The sequence below is a fragment of the Bidens hawaiensis genome, unplaced genomic scaffold (genome assembly GCF_021521415.1).
Source record: "Bidens hawaiensis isolate Kalapana, Puna unplaced genomic scaffold, B.hawaiensis_p1.1 tig00044253_1, whole genome shotgun sequence".
Taxonomy (NCBI): domain Eukaryota; kingdom Viridiplantae; phylum Streptophyta; class Magnoliopsida; order Asterales; family Asteraceae; genus Bidens; species Bidens hawaiensis.
The window spans coordinates 40,855-48,905 of record NW_027505886.1 but is presented as its reverse complement, the minus strand read 5'-3'; positions in this window follow the sequence as shown (position 1 = coordinate 48,905).

The following is an 8,051-nucleotide window of genomic DNA, read 5'->3' as shown; positions in this document are numbered from 1 at the left end:
ACAAGATCTTCACTTATGTTGCCCAGACTCAGCTTTTTGGAGTTGAAGCGAGTGATGAAATTTAGTAAAGATTCATCCTCCTCTCTAACGCAGTTGAGGATCGTCCACTGTTCTTTAATATATTTCCTCTGTTGGCTGAAGTGTTGGCTGAACTTGTTCTGAAAGTCCGCCCAATCATAGATGTGGTGGACCGGTAAACGATCGAACCATGCCCTGGTTTGAAATAGGACCGGGCCGGGTAGAATATCCGGAAAGAAAGAAACCGCAGCGGAGTGGGGGATTGTCCTGTCCTCCTCACTACTGTGTGGACACCCCAAAAAGAAGGTGGCTGCCACTAAGCAGGCTGGCAGAGAGCGCACCAAATGCCTAAACAAGACAAAAGAACCAAAACTATATGCTTAACACAAACTTTCTGGTCCTCCCTCTTTTAGCACACGGGGAGCGGCCCTACGCACTAGGCAAAGCGTAGAGGTCACTTTACTTGTTGTACCGGAGTGGGGTTCATCGTCTCAAAAGAAAAGAACAATGGCTTGTAGCATTTCCTATTGATTTGTTTAGTAGGGGATGAGATGCAAAATAAGGCTTTATCGTCTAAAGGCAGGGGTGGGCTTTCTCACTATTATACCTCGCCTCGCCTCACTCTTCTTTCTTTAATCCCTCGCCTGGCCTGCTTTCTTATCCCTGTTCCTTCGTAAATTTCGTACGTAGACAGTTAGTTGTTCTGAGACTAGTTTTTAGTGCAAAAAGGACCAAACCACCCTATGCCTATTAAAATATTAAAAGGAGAAGAAGGAGTAGGAGCAGCGGAGAACCAGTTTTTTATTCCAGCCAAGAAAACTTGTAGTAAGTAGTAAAAGGAAGGATCAAGAATGTTATATATTTCAGGGGCTAGTTCAGTTGCCGATTGTGACATTTGAGCCAAAATAAGGTACACCTCAGTACGTATTTACCGATTAAGCAAATAAACGTCTTTTACGTAACAAACGAACGATTAACCGAACGAGTCAGGTTATGACCCAGAAATCCCGGGGGGGGGGGGCATCTATAAGTGATATACGATCTATACAAGCTAAAATATTAGTAATATGGCCTTAGTTCGATAGCAAACAAGTTAAACGAAAACACGCTCGTTTAACTACCCGCTATAGATTTAAACGCGAAAGATAGTTACAAACCAAGCATTGTATCATCCGTTAAGCCGAAAAAGACTTACCAAAAACTTCTTTGAAAATTTTTAAGCGATCCGTGAAAATATTTTTGATTTTTACAAACATATAGTAGGTTTTTATAATTTTACACAAAACTAACTGAAAAACACTCGTTTTCGCGCTGTTTAACGCACCCGATAAGTTTTTCGCGCCAAAAACCGAACTAAATTTGGACTGGGCTTTTCGTATTTGGGCTTGAGAAATCAAAATATTGGGCCAAAACAGCCGAAAGGGGGCCCATAAGGACTTCGACCAGCCCACCCCACCCCCATTCTTTTTATAAAACTTGTTTTGTAAGCTTGATTATTCATTTTAGTTGATAAGAAGTTGAGGTCCAAGCAGCTCTAAACCTGATTTTCCAGAATCCTTCAAACCCTAAGGTAAGAAGCTTAAATAAGTAACTTTTGTACTTGTTTAACCTTGATTAATACCATAAAAATATGTCTTAATTACTAAAAATCATTTCTAACCATGTAAAAATCCCAAAAATGGTCCATAAACATGTTTTGATCATACACATGGTAAGGAACCTGGTTTGATAGTTTTTTTGGTCATAAACACGGATTAAAGGGTTGAAACGGCGTTTTTACGATTCAAAAGTTCGTTTTTGTGCACTAGCCGAAACCCTAGGTTAAGGGCTGTTATGTTGATGAAAAATTTCTTGGTTTGTGATATAGGACTCGTACCTAGCCTACATAGGAGCACAAGAGCTCGAAAAGTTGATTAGAAAGGCGGAAACGAACCAAAACCGCTAAGGTAATGCCGAAACACTCGCTTACGGGCTGTTTAGGGTAAGGTTGTGATGTGCATATTATTAGTCCTTGAAATTTTTCAGGAACATCAGGGACCATGTCAATGAGTCCCTGTTTAAATTTTGTAATTTTTCGACCATCCGAGAATATTTGGCGAATTTGTTACCGAATTGGGACGTTTATTTGGGAAAATAGCTAAAATACTTTAAAAATTATGAAATTTTTCTGGGAATTCATATTTGATGTATTTTGATCACATATGAATTTTGGGATCATTTGTATAAGTCTAAAGGTATTTCGTGTATATGCGTTCGTGTGAATTTTTATAGCCGAATTTGGGCCGAAAAGAATATCGCACGAGCTTTTTACATTCTAGAATTGATACAAGTTGTTTTGGGACATGATTTAAGTATTCAGGAATTTTTGTGGAATTTTTGAAAATTGTTTGGGATAAACGGATGATTTTCAGGTGAAATATAGCTAATAAAATGAATTTTTATAAATTAATAAATCAGTAAATAATTCCAGAAATATTTTTATAAAAATCTACATATTTTAATTGATAAGTGGCTAAATTTTCATAATTTAATGATTAACGGTCAATTAATTATGCTAATTTGAATATTAAACAAATTCAGTTTTTATAAAAACTGGCAAGTTCGCGATTAACGAACCTGTGGGAATATCAAAACACCAAGAGTAATCGAAAATCATATTTTTGGACTAATTAAGTAAAAACGAACTTTTCTATGAGAAACCTGGACAATCCGGATGGATTGTGCGCGTTTCTTCTTAAATGAAACTGAATAAACGGAAACGGGCCCAGTGGCTAATCCGGGACCCCGGTATGTGATCCTTCTTTATAACTTAAGCATTTTATTAACCAATACATTTACCCAAGCTTATTTTCCCATAACTGTTTTCTGAACGCGTAAACGAACAACTTGGCCCAGCTGGGAAAACGGGAATCTGAGCAAAGTTCAGTTCTAAGTATTAGACATTGAACAACATCACAACCTAAATCTATTGCCACTTTCTGGGCGTTCCAACTATACCCAGATTAGTTATACAGCGCAGATTAGTATTGAAATTATAATAATATTAAAATATTAATATTATTATAATATTGATTATAGGAACTACTGATAGCGTACCGAACAAACCACGAGCTGATACAGTACTGATTATCTACTAAACCGTGAGTTTCATGACCTCACTTCTAAGCTGTTTTACGAACTTTTGGGGTGAAAAGCATGTTTGATTATATATACATACCTGAAACATGTATTGATGTGAATTATCTAAGTGCTAACACACGAAAGTCCCCACGATCACAGTGATTAACTTCGAGTCGGTGGCTTGTGAATAGTACTATTGGTTTGACAAACCCAAACGGAGCCGGCATGTATTGCCGAGACTTTACCCCGTTTGCACATGACCATAATTATACAACACGCTATGTAGTGTTAGACATAGCTACTTGGGGCATGTTGTGGGCGGAAAGGGGCCACAGTGGTTAATTGAGCGTGGGAAATGGAGGCACGCAGCACATACAGTCAAGACTTCACTGTAGCTTAGCATAATTACATCATTTACATACATACATACATACTTATTTCATGATTACAAGTGTTAACTTGTGAATACTCGTTACTGTTTTCTTGAAACTCGTGAAACTCACCAACTCTAGTAGTTGACCCGTTTTAAACTGCTTTTCGGGTGTACCTAAATCGGAATGATTTGGTGATCTGTTACTTGCCCAAGGTGTGTGGTTGATGCTATGTGAATAGAGGCAAGGGTGTTAGTAGTAAGAACGTATAGTTAACGAACTAGTTTTGTTTGTATCACCTAGACTGTAAAACCATGATAGAACAAAGAAATGTAATATATTGTAAATTAGCTTGTAATGTTTCTTTATAAACAATGTGTTGATACCAGAGGTGTCTGTTACATTCCCCTTTTACACTTCCGCATTGTGCTAGTTAGGGTGTGACACCGATGAACAAGTAAGAATTGCCTAAACAAAATAGATGGAATTGGGCCTATAAAGCCATTCTGGTTCGTTATCGATTAGGGATCAGTGGGAACATAAAGATAAAACAATTAACTAAGTATCAGATCGGCCAAATTGGACAAATGATAGGTCAAGATCATGTCGTTCATTGGGAATTGAAGGGGGGAGAACGAGCAGATATCGAACGATTAATTTCTATTTCTTGTTATCATGGAATTCGTCATCAAGATGGATCACCCTTACGCGGTCAATGAACTTATACTAATGCTAGGACTTGTCGCAAGCAAATTCGGAAATGAAAGAAGTAGACAGATAGCCTTGGTACTTGTCTGATCAATCACACTGATAGCTTCAATAGTTCACTGATTTTTATTTGGGGATTTCACCGATTACTAATCCAGTATCGGTATAGTAGGCCTCCTAGGCCACTCCACTAGTGGCTCGACTTTGTCCTTTGCTTTGGATCCTGCTTTGCCCTGCCTCTATAGGCTTTTCTCTCGCTCGCTCATATGAGACTGACTGACTATGGTGGATCTCTCTTCATAGATATCGGCCTTATAGAAGCTTCGCCAGAAGCGACTATTCGCTTCCCGAATGTCCCTTTCCTTCGCTACTAGGTTAGGCTAGCTTGCTTGGCTACATGCTTGCTAGACTTGCATTCTACTCTATAAACGGAGCGGCTTCCGCGCCCTTCCTGCCTACTAAAAGGGATGTGTGAATGATCATGACAGCTCTTAAAAATCCTATTCAGTCTGAGATTAGATATGTCACTAAAAGAAAGTGATTATGTTCCCTCTCTCTTTTTTATATAGGATTCCAAGGATGTGCCCCTATCCTAACATCATTTATGAGGAGCCGGACAACGAAGCCTCCTCTCAGAAAAATATGTCTCCGACGCAACTCCCCCGGCAAAAACTTGATCTATTTAGATTTTTTGCGGGTTCTGGCAGGAGGGACAAAAGACAGATGCTTTCTTCTCTATCAGTCAAAGAGGATACCCAATGCTCCTACGGTCTGCTTACCGAGTAATAGAAAGGAAGGACTCGGGGCCAAACAAGTTTGGTTGGGGTAAGAGCCGTAAGCGCGGTGGGGGGTGACTAAGGATGTGCTCGTACGGTTCAATAAGGAAATTAAAGTCATTGATTGTTGGGAACTTTCACTCCTCTATATTCGAAATATGCGTTTCTAGGAGCATTACGATCTTCAGCTCAAATAGTCCCTTATGAAGTCTCTATTGGTCTTATTCTTATTGTACGCTTTGTGAGCGCGTTTGGATCAGCGAAGGAAATCGCTCGGATGTTCCCTTAACCCAAAACCCGGGAACAAACTGGAAGGAACCGCAGTGTAACATCACGAAAATTTTGGACATTTTTTGACAAATAATAAAGTTAAGGGACTAAAAATAATCATGGTAAAAATAAAGAGAAAAATAAGACAAAGAAGGGAAGTAGTTTATATTAAGGGAATGAAGTAAGGATACTCCATCCCACATCGGAAGAAGAAAGAAATATTAAGCACTTTATAAGGGGAGAACATTCCATGATAATGTTCTTAAGTAGCCAATCACTCTCCCTAGTCCTAGTAGAGGGTGCTTCGCACCCGACGCGCACGGGCACGGGCTCGGGCGACGGGCGCAATGTGGCGCTTTGATGGCGCACTTTGCACTTCGCACGCTCGTATCTCCGCGAGCCGCCTTTGTATTTTTGGATGATGAGACGAAATCCAGATATGGCAAGTTACCAAGAGATCAGGGACCAAAAATGAACAGAATTGAAGTTTTGCATCTTCGCGATACGCGAAGAATCTGGGTTGCATCTTCGCGATACGCGAAGATGCAGGACACGTGGCGATACCGTAGCGACAAGTGGCAAGCCTTCGCGGCGACTCAGCGAAGCTAGTGCATCTTCGCGATACACGAAGCAGCTTCGCGATACGCGAAGATGCAAAAAAATTTCTATAAATAGACCGGCCATGGGGGGTGGTCCTCACTCATCCTCACACTCCAAATCACATACTTAACATCGATAAGCGTGCCACGACCCTGATATGGCGATATCCCGACAAGTTACCTCGAAATGCGTGCCATAACTCTACCTAGTTACTCTCTCGACCTCCCTCCAAGTAGAAGTGCGGTCCAAGTAGAGCATTGGCATTTCGAGTAATAAGCCATTCAAGGTAAGGGTTCTGCCCGATTATTATATTATAAATGGCTTAGACCATAGTCAGGGATATAGCATATACCTTGATTTTACAAAGTGGAAATAAGATTCCATAAAGTCAAGATTATAGATAAAATAATACTTCTTTATTATATATAAAGATTTTATTAAGTATTTCTTATAATAAAAGAAAGTTGAAATATATGTTTCTTCACGAAAAAGAAACAAAGGTTTATAAGTGATTAATAAGAAAGGACTAGAGGTCCTTATATTTATAAAGAGATAAAATGTCAAGGTAAAGGTTATGTAATCGGACTAAAGGTCTGAAGCTAGATCATTGATCTAGTACTTATAAAATGTTATTCTTGTACTATAGGTCCGAGGTAACGAGACAAATTGGTGAGTAACACCAACCAAGAAGAAAGGTGAATACGTCGAACTTTTTATAAAACAAAGTCTTGAATGTTTGCATGGGATTATATCCCTAAAACTTTATAAACAAAAGTAATGCTGGTCCTCAGGCTATTGTATACGTTTGTCTGGATCCTTACATATGTGGGTAGACGGTGGGCACACCGCACCACACTTGCTAATGCCTTCGCCACGTTGGGCGGACCTATGTAATGTCCGAGAGGAGATTATCTCGTGTATATTGATATTTGCTAAGACCTCAATGCTGCGATATCGCTGAGAGGTTTCGAGTATAACTGGAGGTTTATAATAGTATATTTAACTTGGTTGTTTCCAAAGCCACGATGGGCCGGGTCATAAGATACCCTAGGGGATAACTAAGTAACTTAAATGTTTTGTGTCAGCGTGTTCACCAGCATGTGTTGCTGACGTATTTTTATAACTGTTTTACAGGTAATGGAGAATAGGTGTTTGGAGAAGAAGGGTAGCCGTTAGACGATCTGATGGCTCAATGGATGTTCTATAAATAAAATAATGTGAAACATGGTTTTGTAATCCAAACACTTATCAAATTAACGGGTGTTTTAAAAAATCCAGTCTTTTAAATATAATAATATTTTATTAAAGTCTTCCGCTTTACAACCTTAAACTCTGATATATTTACAAAACAAGTACCAACGTTGGGTCACACGCCTAGGCCCTGAGCCGGAGCGTGACATGCAGCATGGGGTATCCACGTCTCGTCGCAAGGCTCTATTTTAGTTGTGGGTCATAGGGCGCGGGCAGCTTTATCTGATCAAGGGCCGGGGCACAAGGGTCCTAGTACTATCCTGGTTCGAAGAAGCCCGGAGGTGACTGGAATAAAGAAATCTCACTCACCGGCCTAAAACGAGCAAACACTCGAACGTGAGAGCAAGGGATCACCCAACGAATGGAAGAGCTCAAAAAAGGGGGGGGGGGGAGAGAAGAGAGGGGTAAGAACCATGTTTTCAGAGAAGTGGCGGTCCGAAAATCTTATATGAACTGCGAGAATAACTGACTAAGCCGTGATAAGGGGTCATTCTCCAAACGGGACACTTAGATTGTTAAAGTAGGTTGGGTGACAGATCGGCCATAGGAGTACTCCGGGATATAAACCAGCGCAACAAAAGTTGGAGCATACGGCTATGCCGCCCATTTTCATTTCGTGGAAGTCCTTGGCAGAGGAAAGGGCTGTAGGTGATGGCGCGTTCTAAATCCTTTCTATTGGCTCGCTGGCAGGTATAAGATGAAGAAACGGACCGCTTGAACGGGACACACCTATATTCACTTAATAGGCGGTAAAGCAGAATAGAAGTTATCACGGATGAGCCACATGCAGAGAAACTTGCACGTGTGGTTCTAGCCGGCTTTCCTTGTGAGGTATACTGTACTAATATGTGTAGGTCCCCGTAATTCGAGTGTGATTGTCATGTTGCAAAAGCAGATAAGCAGAAGGCCTTCTTCGCCTTCCACCTACTAAGTGCGC